Source organism: Salvelinus alpinus, chromosome 29, assembly GCF_045679555.1.
Source record: "Salvelinus alpinus chromosome 29, SLU_Salpinus.1, whole genome shotgun sequence".
Taxonomy (NCBI): Eukaryota; Metazoa; Chordata; class Actinopteri; order Salmoniformes; family Salmonidae; genus Salvelinus; species Salvelinus alpinus.
This window is the reverse complement of record NC_092114.1, coordinates 4,378,966-4,396,704: the sequence shown is the minus strand read 5'-3', so window position 1 is coordinate 4,396,704 and position 17,739 is coordinate 4,378,966.

Here is a 17,739-nt window from a genome sequence, read left to right as displayed (position 1 = left end):
AGGTACTATGTAATACTCCCCCACCTGTATCAGACCAGGTATTATGTAATACCCCCACCTGTATCCGATCAGACCAGGTACTATATAATACTCCCCCACCGGTATCGTATCAGACCAGATACTAAATAATACTCCCCCACCTGTATCCGATCAGACCAGATACTATGTAATACTCCCCCACCTGTATCCGATCAGACCAGGAACTATGTAATACTCCCCCACCTGAACCCGATCAGACCAGGTACTATGTAATACTCCCCGACCTGTATCCGATCAGACCAGGTACTATGTAATACTCCCTATCTCTATCAGACCAGGTACTATGTAATACTCCCCCACCTGTATCAGACCAGGTACTATGTAATACTCCCCCACCTGTATCCGATCAGACCAGATACTATGAAATACAATGCCACCTGTATCCGATCAGACCACCTACTAAATAATACTCCCCCACCTGTATCCGATCATACCAGGTAATATATAATACTCCCCCAAATGTATCCGATCAGACCAGGTACTATGTAATACTCCCCCACCTGTATCAGACCAGGTAATATGTAATACTCCCCCACATGTATCTGAATTGACCAGGGACTATGTAATTCTCCCCCACTTGTATCCGATCAGACCAGGTACTATGTATTACTCCCCCACCTGTATCCGATCAGACCAGGTACTATGTAGTACTACCCCAGCTCCATCAGACCAGGTACTATGTTTTACTCCCCCACCTGTATCCGATCAGACCAGGTACTATGTAGTACTACCCCAGCTCCATCAGACCAGGTACTATGTAATACTCCCCCACCTGTATCCGATCAGACCAGGTACTATGTAATACTCCCCCACCTGTATCCGATCAGACCAGGTACTATGTAGTACTACCCCAGCTCCATCAGACCAGGTACTATGTAATACTCCCCCACCTGTATCCGATCTGACCAGGTAATATGTAATACTCCCCCACCTGTATCCGATCAGACCAGGTACTGTAATACTCCCCCACCTGTATCCGATCAGACCAGCTACTATTTAATACTCCCCGACCTGTATCCGATTAGACCAGGTACTATGTAACACTCCCCCAGCTCTATCAGACCAGGTAATATGTAATACTCCCCCACCTGTATCCTTTCAGACCAGGTACTATGTAATACTAGCCGACCTGTATCAGACCAGGTACTATGTAATACTCCCCCACCTGTATCCGATCAGACCAGATACTATGTAATACTCCCCCACCTGTATCCGATCAGACCAGGTACTATGTAATACTCCCCCACCTGTATCCGATCAGACCAGGTACTATGTAATACACCCCCATATGTATCCGATGAGACCAGATACTATGTAATACTCCACCACCTGTATCAGACCAGGTACTATATAATACTCCCCCACCTGTATCCAATCAGACCAGGTACTATGTAATACTCCCCCACCTGTATCAGACCAGGTACTATGTAATACTCCTCCAACTGTATCCGATCAGACCAGGTACTCTGTAATACTCCCCCACCTGTATCTGATAAGACCAGGTACTCTGTAATTCTTCACCACCTGTATCCGATCAGACCAGATACTATGTAATACTCCCCCACCCTTATCCGATGAGACCAGGTACAATGTTATACACCCCATACCTGTATCCGATCAGACCAGATACAATGTAATACTCCCCCACATGTGTCCAATCAGACCAGGTACTATATAATACTCCCCCACCTGTATCCGATCAGACCAGATAATAAATAATACACCCCATACCTGTATCCGATCAGACCAGATACAATGTAATACTCCCCCACCTGTATCCGATCAGACCAGGTACTATGTAATACTCCCCCACCTGTATCCGATCAGACCAGATACTATGTAATACTCCCCCACCTGTATCCGATCAGACCAGGTACTATGTAATACTCCCCCACCTGTATCCGATCAGACCAGGTACTATGTAATACACCCCCATATGTATCCGATCAGACCAGGTACTATGTAATACTCCCCCACCTGTATCAGACCAGGTACTATATAATACTCCCCCACCTGTATCCGATCAGACCAGGTACTATGTAATACTCCCCCACCTGTATCAGACCAGGTACTATGTAATACTCCTCCAACTGTATCCGATCAGACCAGGTACTATGTAATACTCCCCCACCTGTATCCGATCAGACCAGGTACTCTGTAATTCTTCCCCACCTGTATCCGATCAGACCAGGTACTATGTAATACTCCCCCACATGTATCAGACCAGGTACTATGTAATACTCCCCCACATGTATCCGATCAGCCCAGGTACTATGTAATACTCCCCCACCTGTATCCGATCAGACCAGGTAATATGTAATACTCCCCCACCTGTATCCGATCAGACCAGGTACTATGTAATACTCCCCCACCTGTATCCGATCAGACCAGGTACTATTTAATACTCCCCGACCTGTATCCGATTAGACCAGGTACTATGTAACACTCGCCCAGCTCTATCAGACCAGGTAATATGTAATACTCCCCCACCTGTATCCGATCAGACCAGGTACTATGTAATACTCCCCCACCTGTATCCGATCAGACCAGGTACTATGTAAATCTCCCCCACCTGTATCCGATCAGACCAGATACTATGTAATACTCCCCCACCTGTATCCGATCAGACCAGGTACTATGTAATACTCCCCCACCTGTATCCGATCAGACCAGGTACTATGTAATACACCCCCATATGTATCCGATCAGACCAGGTACTATGTAATACTCCAACACCTGTATCAGACCAGGTACTATATAATACTCCCCCACCTGTATCCGATCAGACCAGGTACTATGTAATACTCCCCCACCTGTATCAGACCAGGTACTATGTAATACTCCTCCAACTGTATCCGATCAGACCAGGTACTATGTAATACTCCCCCACCTGTATCCGATCAGACCAGGTACTCTGTAATTCTTCCCCACCTGTATCCGATCAGACCAGATACTATGTAATACTCCCCCACCCTTTTCCGATGAGACCAGGTACAATGTTATACACCCCATACCTGTGTCCGATCAGACCAGATACAATGTAATACTCCCCCACATGTGTCCGATCAGACCAGGTACTATATAATACTCCCCCACCTGTATCAGACCAGGTACTATGTAATACCCCCACCTGTATCTGATCAGACCAGGTACTATATAATACTCCCCCACCTGTATCCGATCAGACCAGATACTAAATAATACTCCCCCACCTGTTTCCGATCAGACCAGGTACTATGTAATACTCCCCCACCTGTATCAGACCAGGTACTATGTAATACCCCCACCTGTATCCGATCAGACCAGGTACTATGTAATACTCCCCCACCTGTATCAGACCAGGTACTATGTAATACCCCCACCTGTATCCGATCAGACCAGGTACTATATAATACTCCCCCACCGGTATCGTATCAGACCAGATACTAAATAATACTCCCCCACCTGTATCCGATCAGACCAGATACTATGTAATACTCCCCCACCTGTATCCGATCAGACCAGGAACTATGTAATACTCCCCCACCTGAACCCGATCAGACCAGGTACTATGTAATACTCCCCGACCTGTATCCGATCAGACCAGGTACTATGTAATACTCCCCCACCTGTATCAGACCAGGTACTATGTAATACTCCCCCACCTGTATCCGATCAGACCAGATACTATGAAATACAATGCCACCTGTATCCGATCAGACCACCTACTAAATAATACTCCCCCACCTGTATCCGATCATACCAGGTAATATATAATACTCCCCCAAATGTATCCGATCAGACCAGGTACTATGTAATACTCCCCCACCTGTATCAGACCAGGTAATATGTAATACTCCCCCACCTGTATCTGAACAGACCAGGGACTATGTAATTCTCCCCCACTTGTATCCGATCAGACCAGGTACTATGTATTACTCCCCCACCTGGATCCGATCAGACCAGGTACTATGTAGTACTACCCCAGCTCCATCAGACCAGGTACTATGTAATACTCCCTCACCTGTATCCGATCAGACCAGGTACTATGTAATACTTCCCCACCTGTATCCGGTCAGACCAGGTACTATGTAATACTCCCCGACCTGTATCCGATCAGACCAGGTACTATGTAATACTCCCCCACCTGTATCCGATCAGACCAGGTACAATTTTATACTCCCCCACCTGTATCCGATCAGACCAGATACTTTGTAATACTCCCCTACCTGTATCAGACCAGGTAATATGTAATACTCCCCCACCTGTATCTGAACAGACCAGGGACTATGTAATTCTCCACTTGTATCCGATCAGACCCGGTACTATGTAGTACTACCCCAGCTCCATCAGACCAGGTACTATGTAATACTCCCCCACCTGTATCCGATCAGACCAGGTACTATGTAATACTCCCCCACCTGTATCCGATCAGACCAGGTACTATGTAGTACTACCCCAGCTCCATCAGACCAGGTACTATGTAATACTCCCCCACCTGTATCCGATCTGACCAGGTAATATGTAATACTCCCCCACCTGTATCCGATCAGATCAGGTACTGTAATACTCCCCCACCTGTATCCGATCAGACCATCTACTATTTAATACTCCCCGACCTGTATCCGATTAGACCAGGTACTATGTAACACTCCCCCAGCTCTATCAGACCAGGTAATATGTAATACTCCCCCACCTGTATCCTTTCAGACCAGGTACTATGTAATACTCCCCCACCTGTATCCGATCAGACCAGGTACTATGTAATACTCCCCCACCTGTATCCGATCAGACCAGGTACTATGTAATACACCCCCATATGTATCCGATCAGACCAGGTACTATGTAATACTCCCCCACCTGTATCAGACCAGGTACTATATAATACTCCCCCACCTGTATCCGATCAGACCAGGTACTATGTAATACTCCCCCACCTGTATCAGACCAGGTACTATGTAATACTCCTCCAACTGTATCCGATCAGACCAGGTACTCTGTAATACTCCCCCACCTGTATCTGATAAGACCAGGTACTCTGTAATTCTTCCCCACCTGTATCCGATCAGACCAGATACTATGTAATACTCCCCCACCCTTATCCGATGAGACCAGGTACAATGTTATACACCCCATACCTGTATCCGATCAGACCAGATACAATGTAATACTCCCCCACATGTGTCCGATCAGACCAGGTACTATATAATACTCCCCCACCTGTATCCGATCAGACCAGATACTAAATAATACTCCCCCACCTGTTTCCGATCAGACCAGGTACTATGTAATACTCCCCCACCTGTATCAGACCAGGTACTATGTAATACCCCCACCTGTATCCGATCAGACAAGGTACTATGTAATACTCCCCCACCTGTATCAGACCAGGTACTATGTAATACCCCCACCTGTATCAGATCAGACCAGGTACTATATAATACTCCCCCAACTGTATCGTATCAGACCAGATACTAAATAATACTCCCCCACCTGTATCCGATCAGACCAGGTACTATGTAATACTCCCCCACCTGTATCAGACCAGGTACTATGTAATACTCCTCCAACTGTATCCGATCAGACCAGGTACTCTGTAATACTCCCCCACCTGTATCTGATAAGACCAGGTACTCTGTAATTCTTCCCCACCTGTATCCGATCAGACCAGATACTATGTAATACTCCCCCACCCTTATCCGATGAGACCAGGTACAATGTTATACACCCCATACCTGTATCCGATCAGACCAGATACAATGTAATACTCCCCCACATGTGTCCGATCAGACCAGGTACTATATAATACTCCCCCACCTGTATCCGATCAGACCAGATACTAAATAATACTCCCCCACATGTTTCCGATCAGACCAGGTACTATGTAATACTCCCCCACCTGTATCAGACCAGGTACTATGTAATACCCCCACCTGTATCCGATCAGACAAGGTACTATGTAATACTCCCCCACCTGTATCAGACCAGGTACTATGTAATACCCCCACCTGTATCAGATCAGACCAGGTACTATATAATACTCCCCCACCTGTATCGTATCAGACCAGATACTAAATAATACTCCCCCACCTGTATCCGATCAGACCAGGTACTATGTAATACTCCCCCACCTGTATCAGACCAGGTACTATGTAATACTCCTCCAACTGTATCCGATCAGACCAGGTACTCTGTAATACTCCCCCACCTGTATCTGATAAGACCAGGTACTCTGTAATTCTTCCCCACCTGTATCCGATCAGACCAGATACTATGTAATACTCCCCCACCCTTATCCGATGAGACCAGGTACAATGTTATACACCCCATACCTGTATCCGATCAGACCAGATACAATGTAATACTCCCCCACATGTGTCCGATCAGACCAGGTACTAAATAATACTCCCCCACCTGTTTCCGATCAGACCAGGTACTATGTAATACTCCCCCACCTGTATCAGACCAGGTACTATGTAATACCCCCACCTGTATCCGATCAGACAAGGTACTATGTAATACTCCCCCACCTGTATCAGACCAGGTACTATGTAATACCCCCACCTGTATCAGATCAGACCAGGTACTATATAATACTCCCCCACCTGTATCGTATCAGACCAGATACTAAATAATACTCCCCCACCTGTATCCGATCAGACCAGATACTATGTAATACTCCCCCACCTGTTTCCGATCAGACCAGGAACTATGTAATACTCCCCGACCTGTATCCGATCAGACCAGGTACTATGTAATACTCCCCCACCTGTATCCGATCAGACCAGGTACTATGTAATAGTCGACGACCTGTATCCGATCAGACCAGGTACTATGTAATACTCCCTATCTCTATCAGACCAGGTACTATGTAATACTCCCCCACCTGTATCAGACCAGGTACTATGTAATACTCCCCCACCTGTATCCGATCAGACCAGATACTATGAAATACAATGCCACCTGTATCCGATCAGACCACCTACTAAATAATACTCCCTCACCTGTATCCGATCATACCAGGTAATATATAATACTCCCCCAAATGTATCCGATCAGACCAGGTACTATGTAATACTCCCCCACCTGTATCAGACCAGGTAATATGTAATACTCCCCCACCTGTATCTGAACAGACCAGGGACTATGTAATTCTCCCCCACTTGTATCCGATCAGACCAGGTACTATGTATTACTCCCCCACCTGTATCCGATCAGACCAGGTACTATGTAGTACTACCCCAGCTCCATCAGACCAGGTACTATGTTTTACTCCCCCACCTGTATCCGATCAGACCAGGTACTATGTAGTACTACCCCAGCTCCATCAGACCAGGTACTATGTAATACTCCCCCACCTGTATCCGATCAGACCAGGTACTATGTAATACTCCCCCACCTGTATCCGATCAGACCAGGTACTATGTAGTACTACCCCAGCTCCATCAGACCAGGTACTATGTAATACTCCCCCACCTGTATCCGATCTGACCAGGTAATATGTAATACTCCCCCACCTGTATCCGATCAGACCAGGTACTGTAATACTCCCCCACCTGTATCCGATCAGACCAGCTACTATTTAATACTCCCCGACCTGTATCCGATTAGACCAGGTACTATGTAACACTCCCCCAGCTCTATCAGACCAGGTAATATGTAATACTCCCCCACCTGTATCCTTTCAGACCAGGTACTATGTAATACTAGCCGACCTGTATCAGACCAGGTACTATGTAATACTCCCCCACCTGTATCCGATCAGACCAGATACTATGTAATACTCCCCCACCTGTATCCGATCAGACCAGGTACTATGTAATACTCCCCCACCTGTATCCGATCAGACCAGGTACTATGTAATACACCCCCATATGTATCCGATCAGACCAGATACTATGTAATACTCCACCACCTGTATCAGACCAGGTACTATATAATACTCCCCCACCTGTATCCAATCAGACCAGGTACTATGTAATACTCCCCCACCTGTATCAGACCAGGTACTATGTAATACTCCTCCAACTGTATCCGATCAGACCAGGTACTCTGTAATACTCCCCCACCTGTATCTGATAAGACCAGGTACTCTGTAATTCTTCACCACCTGTATCCGATCAGACCAGATACTATGTAATACTCCCCCACCCTTATCCGATGAGACCAGGTACAATGTTATACACCCCATACCTGTATCCGATCAGACCAGATACAATGTAATACTCCCCCACATGTGTCCAATCAGACCAGGTACTATATAATACTCCCCCACCTGTATCCGATCAGACCAGATAATAAATAATACACCCCATACCTGTATCCGATCAGACCAGATACAATGTAATACTCCCCCACCTGTATCCGATCAGACCAGGTACTATGTAATACTCCCCCACCTGTATCCGATCAGACCAGATACTATGTAATACTCCCCCACCTGTATCCGATCAGACCAGGTACTATGTAATACTCCCCCACCTGTATCCGATCAGACCAGGTACTATGTAATACACCCCCATATGTATCCGATCAGACCAGGTACTATGTAATACTCCCCCACCTGTATCAGACCAGGTACTATATAATACTCCCCCACCTGTATCCGATCAGACCAGGTACTATGTAATACTCCCCCACCTGTATCAGACCAGGTACTATGTAATACTCCTCCAACTGTATCCGATCAGACCAGGTACTATGTAATACTCCCCCACCTGTATCCGATCAGACCAGGTACTCTGTAATTCTTCCCCACCTGTATCCGATCAGACCAGGTACTATGTAATACTCCCCCACATGTATCAGACCAGGTACTATGTAATACTCCCCCACATGTATCCGATCAGCCCAGGTACTATGTAATACTCCCCCACCTGTATCCGATCAGACCAGGTAATATGTAATACTCCCCCACCTGTATCCGATCAGACCAGGTACTATGTAATACTCCCCCACCTGTATCCGATCAGACCAGCTACTATTTAATACTCCCCGACCTGTATCCGATTAGACCAGGTACTATGTAACACTCGCCCAGCTCTATCAGACCAGGTAATATGTAATACTCCCCCACCTGTATCCGATCAGACCAGGTACTATGTAATACTCCCCCACCTGTATCCGATCAGACCAGGTACTATGTAATACTCCCCCACCTGTATCCGATCAGACCAGATACTATGTAATACTCCCCCACCTGTATCCGATCAGACCAGGTACTATGTAATACTCCCCCACCTGTATCCGATCAGACCAGGTACTATGTAATACACCCCCATATGTATCCGATCAGACCAGGTACTATGTAATACTCCAACACCTGTATCAGACCAGGTACTATATAATACTCCCCCACCTGTATCCGATCAGACCAGGTACTATGTAATACTCCCCCACCTGTATCAGACCAGGTACTATGTAATACTCCTCCAACTGTATCCGATCAGACCAGGTACTATGTAATACTCCCCCACCTGTATCCGATCAGACCAGGTACTCTGTAATTCTTCCCCACCTGTATCCGATCAGACCAGATACTATGTAATACTCCCCCACCCTTTTCCGATGAGACCAGGTACAATGTTATACACCCCATACCTGTGTCCGATCAGACCAGATACAATGTAATACTCCCCCACATGTGTCCGATCAGACCAGGTACTATATAATACTCCCCCACCTGTATCAGACCAGGTACTATGTAATACCCCCACCTGTATCTGATCAGACCAGGTACTATATAATACTCCCCCACCTGTATCCGATCAGACCAGATACTAAATAATACTCCCCCACCTGTTTCCGATCAGACCAGGTACTATGTAATACTCCCCCACCTGTATCAGACCAGGTACTATGTAATACCCCCACCTGTATCCGATCAGACCAGGTACTATGTAATACTCCCCCACCTGTATCAGACCAGGTACTATGTAATACCCCCACCTGTATCCGATCAGACCAGGTACTATATAATACTCCCCCACCGGTATCGTATCAGACCAGATACTAAATAATACTCCCCCACCTGTATCCGATCAGACCAGATACTATGTAATACTCCCCCACCTGTATCCGATCAGACCAGGAACTATGTAATACTCCCCCACCTGAACCCGATCAGACCAGGTACTATGTAATACTCCCCGACCTGTATCCGATCAGACCAGGTACTATGTAATACTCCCCCACCTGTATCAGACCAGGTACTATGTAATACTCCCCCACCTGTATCCGATCAGACCAGATACTATGAAATACAATGCCACCTGTATCCGATCAGACCACCTACTAAATAATACTCCCCCACCTGTATCCGATCATACCAGGTAATATATAATACTCCCCCAAATGTATCCGATCAGACCAGGTACTATGTAATACTCCCCCACCTGTATCAGACCAGGTAATATGTAATACTCCCCCACCTGTATCTGAACAGACCAGGGACTATGTAATTCTCCCCCACTTGTATCCGATCAGACCAGGTACTATGTATTACTCCCCCACCTGGATCCGATCAGACCAGGTACTATGTAGTACTACCCCAGCTCCATCAGACCAGGTACTATGTAATACTCCCTCACCTGTATCCGATCAGACCAGGTACTATGTAATACTTCCCCACCTGTATCCGGTCAGACCAGGTACTATGTAATACTCCCCGACCTGTATCCGATCAGACCAGGTACTATGTAATACTCCCCCACCTGTATCCGATCAGACCAGGTACAATTTTATACTCCCCCACCTGTATCCGATCAGACCAGATACTTTGTAATACTCCCCTACCTGTATCAGACCAGGTAATATGTAATACTCCCCCACCTGTATCTGAACAGACCAGGGACTATGTAATTCTCCACTTGTATCCGATCAGACCCGGTACTATGTAGTACTACCCCAGCTCCATCAGACCAGGTACTATGTAATACTCCCCCACCTGTATCCGATCAGACCAGGTACTATGTAATACTCCCCCACCTGTATCCGATCAGACCAGGTACTATGTAGTACTACCCCAGCTCCATCAGACCAGGTACTATGTAATACTCCCCCACCTGTATCCGATCTGACCAGGTAATATGTAATACTCCCCCACCTGTATCCGATCAGATCAGGTACTGTAATACTCCCCCACCTGTATCCGATCAGACCATCTACTATTTAATACTCCCCGACCTGTATCCGATTAGACCAGGTACTATGTAACACTCCCCCAGCTCTATCAGACCAGGTAATATGTAATACTCCCCCACCTGTATCCTTTCAGACCAGGTACTATGTAATACTCCCCCACCTGTATCCGATCAGACCAGGTACTATGTAATACTCCCCCACCTGTATCCGATCAGACCAGGTACTATGTAATACACCCCCATATGTATCCGATCAGACCAGGTTCTATGTAATACTCCCCCACCTGTATCAGACCAGGTACTATATAATACTCCCCCACCTGTATCCGATCAGACCAGGTACTATGTAATACTCCCCCACCTGTATCAGACCAGGTACTATGTAATACTCCTCCAACTGTATCCGATCAGACCAGGTACTCTGTAATACTCCCCCACCTGTATCTGATAAGACCAGGTACTCTGTAATTCTTCCCCACCTGTATCCGATCAGACCAGATACTATGTAATACTCCCCCACCCTTATCCGATGAGACCAGGTACAATGTTATACACCCCATACCTGTATCCGATCAGACCAGATACAATGTAATACTCCCCCACATGTGTCCGATCAGACCAGGTACTATATAATACTCCCCCACCTGTATCCGATCAGACCAGATACTAAATAATACTCCCCCACCTGTTTCCGATCAGACCAGGTACTATGTAATACTCCCCCACCTGTATCAGACCAGGTACTATGTAATACCCCCACCTGTATCCGATCAGACAAGGTACTATGTAATACTCCCCCACCTGTATCAGACCAGGTACTATGTAATACCCCCACCTGTATCAGATCAGACCAGGTACTATATAATACTCCCCCAACTGTATCGTATCAGACCAGATACTAAATAATACTCCCCCACCTGTATCCGATCAGACCAGGTACTATGTAATACTCCCCCACCTGTATCAGACCAGGTACTATGTAATACTCCTCCAACTGTATCCGATCAGACCAGGTACTCTGTAATACTCCCCCACCTGTATCTGATAAGACCAGGTACTCTGTAATTCTTCCCCACCTGTATCCGATCAGACCAGATACTATGTAATACTCCCCCACCCTTATCCGATGAGACCAGGTACAATGTTATACACCCCATACCTGTATCCGATCAGACCAGATACAATGTAATACTCCCCCACATGTGTCCGATCAGACCAGGTACTATATAATACTCCCCCACCTGTATCCGATCAGACCAGATACTAAATAATACTCCCCCACATGTTTCCGATCAGACCAGGTACTATGTAATACTCCCCCACCTGTATCAGACCAGGTACTATGTAATACCCCCACCTGTATCCGATCAGACAAGGTACTATGTAATACTCCCCCACCTGTATCAGACCAGGTACTATGTAATACCCCCACCTGTATCAGATCAGACCAGGTACTATATAATACTCCCCCACCTGTATCGTATCAGACCAGATACTAAATAATACTCCCCCACCTGTATCCGATCAGACCAGGTACTATGTAATACTCCCCCACCTGTATCAGACCAGGTACTATGTAATACTCCTCCAACTGTATCCGATCAGACCAGGTACTCTGTAATACTCCCCCACCTGTATCTGATAAGACCAGGTACTCTGTAATTCTTCCCCACCTGTATCCGATCAGACCAGATACTATGTAATACTCCCCCACCCTTATCCGATGAGACCAGGTACAATGTTATACACCCCATACCTGTATCCGATCAGACCAGATACAATGTAATACTCCCCCACATGTGTCCGATCAGACCAGGTACTAAATAATACTCCCCCACCTGTTTCCGATCAGACCAGGTACTATGTAATACTCCCCCACCTGTATCAGACCAGGTACTATGTAATACCCCCACCTGTATCCGATCAGACAAGGTACTATGTAATACTCCCCCACCTGTATCAGACCAGGTACTATGTAATACCCCCACCTGTATCAGATCAGACCAGGTACTATATAATACTCCCCCACCTGTATCGTATCAGACCAGATACTAAATAATACTCCCCCACCTGTATCCGATCAGACCAGATACTATGTAATACTCCCCCACCTGTTTCCGATCAGACCAGGAACTATGTAATACTCCCCGACCTGTATCCGATCAGACCAGGTACTATGTAATACTCCCCCACCTGTATCCGATCAGACCAGGTACTATGTAATAGTCGACGACCTGTATCCGATCAGACCAGGTACTATGTAATACTCCCTATCTCTATCAGACCAGGTACTATGTAATACTCCCCCACCTGTATCAGACCAGGTACTATGTAATACTCCCCCACCTGTATCCGATCAGACCAGATACTATGAAATACAATGCCACCTGTATCCGATCAGACCACCTACTAAATAATACTCCCTCACCTGTATCCGATCATACCAGGTAATATATAATACTCCCCCAAATGTATCCGATCAGACCAGGTACTATGTAATACTCCCCCACCTGTATCAGACCAGGTAATATGTAATACTCCCCCACCTGTATCTGAACAGACCAGGGACTATGTAATTCTCCCCCACTTGTATCCGATCAGACCAGGTACTATGTATTACTCCCCCACCTGTATCCGATCAGACCAGGTACTATGTAGTACTACCCCAGCTCCATCAGACCAGGTACTATGTTTTACTCCCCCACCTGTATCCGATCAGACCAGGTACTATGTAGTACTACCCCAGCTCCATCAGACCAGGTACTATGTAATACTCCCCCACCTGTATCCGATCAGACCAGGTACTATGTAATACTCCCCCACCTGTATCCGATCAGACCAGGTACTATGTAGTACTACCCCAGCTCCATCAGACCAGGTACTATGTCATACTCCCCCACCTGTATCCGATCTGACCAGGTAATATGTAATACTCCCCCACCTGTATCCGATCAGACCAGGTACTGTAATACTCCCCCACCTGTATCCGATCAGACCAGCTACTATTTAATACTCCCCGACCTGTATCCGATTAGACCAGGTACTATGTAACACTCCCCCAGCTCTATCAGACCAGGTAATATGTAATACTCCCCCACCTGTATCCTTTCAGACCAGGTACTATGTAATACTAGCCGACCTGTATCAGACCAGGTACTATGTAATACTCCCCCACCTGTATCCGATCAGACCAGATACTATGTAATACTCACCCACCTGTATCCGATCAGACCAGGTACTATGTAATACTCCCCCACCTGTATCCGATCAAACCAGGTACTATGTAATACACCCCCATATGTATCCGATCAGACCAGGTACTATGTAATACTCCACCACCTGTATCAGACCAGGTACTATATAATACTCCCCCACCTGTATCCAATCAGACCAGGTACTATGTAATACTCCCCCACCTGTATCAGACCAGGTACTATGTAATACTCCTCCAACTGTATCCGATCAGACCAGGTACTCTGTAATACTCCCCCACCTGTATCTGATAAGACCAGGTACTCTGTAATTCTTCCCCACCTGTATCCGATCAGACCAGATACTATGTAATACTCCCCCACCCTTATCCGATGAGACCAGGTACAATGTTATACACCCCATACCTGTATCCGATCAGACCAGATACAATGTAATACTCCCCCACATGTGTCCGATCAGACCAGGTACTATATAATACTCCCCCACCTGTATCCGATCAGACCAGATAATAAATAATACACCCCATACCTGTATCCGATCAGACCAGATACAATGTAATACTCCCCCACCTGTATCCGATCAGACCAGGTACTATGTAATACTCCCCCACCTGTATCCGATCAGACCAGATACTATGTAATACTCCCCCACCTGTATCCGATCAGACCAGGTACTATGTAATACTCCCCCACCTGTATCCGATCAGACCAGGTACTATGTAATACACCCCCATATGTATCCGATCAGACCAGGTACTATGTAATACTCCCCCACGTGTATCAGACCAGGTACTATGTAATACTCCCCCACCTGTATCAGACCAGGTACTATATAATACTCCCCCACCTGTATCAGACCAGGTACTATGTAATACTCCTCCAACTGTATCCGATCAGACCAGGTACTATGTAATACTCCCCCACCTGTATCCGATCAGACCAGGTACTCTGTAATTCTTCCCCACCTGTATCCGATCAGACCAGGTACTATGTAATACTCCCCCACATGTATCAGACCAGGTACTATGTAATACTCCCCCACATGTATCCGATCAGCCCAGGTACTATGTAATACTCCCCCACCTGTATCCGATCAGACCAGGTAATATGTAATACTCCCCCACCTGTATCCGATCAGACCAGGTACTATGTAATACTCCCCCACCTGTATCCGATCAGACCAGCTACTATTTAATACTCCCCGACCTGTATCCGATTAGACCAGGTACTATGTAACACTCGCCCAGCTCTATCAGACCAGGTAATATGTAATACTCCCCCACCTGTATCCGATCAGACCAGGTACTATGTAATACTCCCCCACCTGTATCCGATCAGACCAGGTACTATGTAATACTCCCCCACCTGTATCCGATCAGACCAGATACTACGTAATACTCCCCCACCTGTATCCGATCAGACCAGGTACTATGTAATACTCCCCCACCTGTATCCGATCAGACCAGGTACTATGTAATACACCCCCATATGTATCCGATCAGACCAGGTACTATGTAATACTCCAACACCTGTATCAGACCAGGTACTATATAATACTCCCCCACCTGTATCCGATCAGACCAGGTACTATGTAATACTCCCCCACCTGTATCAGACCAGGTACTATGTAATACTCCTCCAACTGTATCCGATCAGACCAGGTACTATGTAATACTCCCCCACCTGTATCTGATAAGACCAGGTACTCTGTAATTCTTCCCCACCTGTATCCGATCAGACCAGATACTATGTAATACTCCCCCACCCTTATCCGATGAGACCAGGTACAATGTTATACACCCCATACCTGTATCCGATCAGACCAGATACAATGTAATACTCCCCCACATGTGTCCGATCAGACCAGGTACTAAATAATACTCCCCCACCTGTTTCCGATCAGACCAGGTACTATGTAATACTCCCCCACCTGTATCAGACCAGGTACTATGTAATACCCCCACCTGTATCCGATCAGACAAGGTACTATGTAATACTCCCCCACCTGTATCAGACCAGGTACTATGTAATACCCCCACCTGTATCAGATCAGACCAGGTACTATATAATACTCCCCCACCTGTATCGTATCAGACCAGATACTAAATAATACTCCCCCACCTGTATCCGATCAGACCAGATACTATGTAATACTCCCCCACCTGTTTCCGATCAGACCAGGAACTATGTAATACTCCCCGACCTGTATCCGATCAGACCAGGTACTATGTAATACTCCCCCACCTGTATCCGATCAGACCAGGTACTATGTAATAGTCGACGACCTGTATCCGATCAGACCAGGTACTATGTAATACTCCCTATCTCTATCAGACCAGGTACTATGTAATACTCCCCCACCTGTATCAGACCAGGTACTATGTAATACTCCCCCACCTGTATCCGATCAGACCAGATACTATGAAATACAATGCCACCTGTATCCGATCAGACCACCTACTAAATAATACTCCCTCACCTGTATCCGATCATACCAGGTAATGTATAATACTCCCCCAAATGTATCCGATCAGACCAGGTACTATGTAATACTCCCCCACCTGTATCAGACCAGGTAATATGTAATACTCCCCCACCTGTATCTGAACAGACCAGGGACTATGTAATTCTCCCCCACTTGTATCCGATCAGACCAGGTACTATGTATTACTCCCCCACCTGTATCCGATCAGACCAGGTACTATGTAGTACTACCCCAGCTCCATCAGACCAGGTACTATGTTTTACTCCCCCACCTGTATCCGATCAGACCAGGTACTATGTAGTACTACCCCAGCTCCATCAGACCAGGTACTATGTAATACTCCCCCACCTGTATCCGATCAGACCAGGTACTATGTAATACTCCCCCACCTGTATCCGATCAGACCAGGTACTATGTAGTACTACCCCAGCTCCATCAGACCAGGTACTATGTAATACTCCCCCACCTGTATCCGATCTGACCAGGTAATATGTAATACTCCCCCACCTGTATCCGATCAGACCAGGTACTGTAATACTCCCCCACCTGTATCCGATCAGACCAGCTACTATTTAATACTCCCCGACCTGTATCCGATTAGACCAGGTACTATGTAACACTCCCCCAGCTCTATCAGACCAGGTAATATGTAATACTCCCCCACCTGTATCCTTTCAGACCAGGTACTATGTAATACTAGCCGACCTGTATCAGACCAGGTACTATGTAATACTCCCCCACCTGTATCCGATCAGACCAGGTACTATGTAATACTCCCCCACCTGTATCCGATCAAACCAGGTACTATGTAATACACCCCCATATGTATCCGATCAGACCAGGTACTATGTAATACTCCACCACCTGTATCAGACCAGGTACT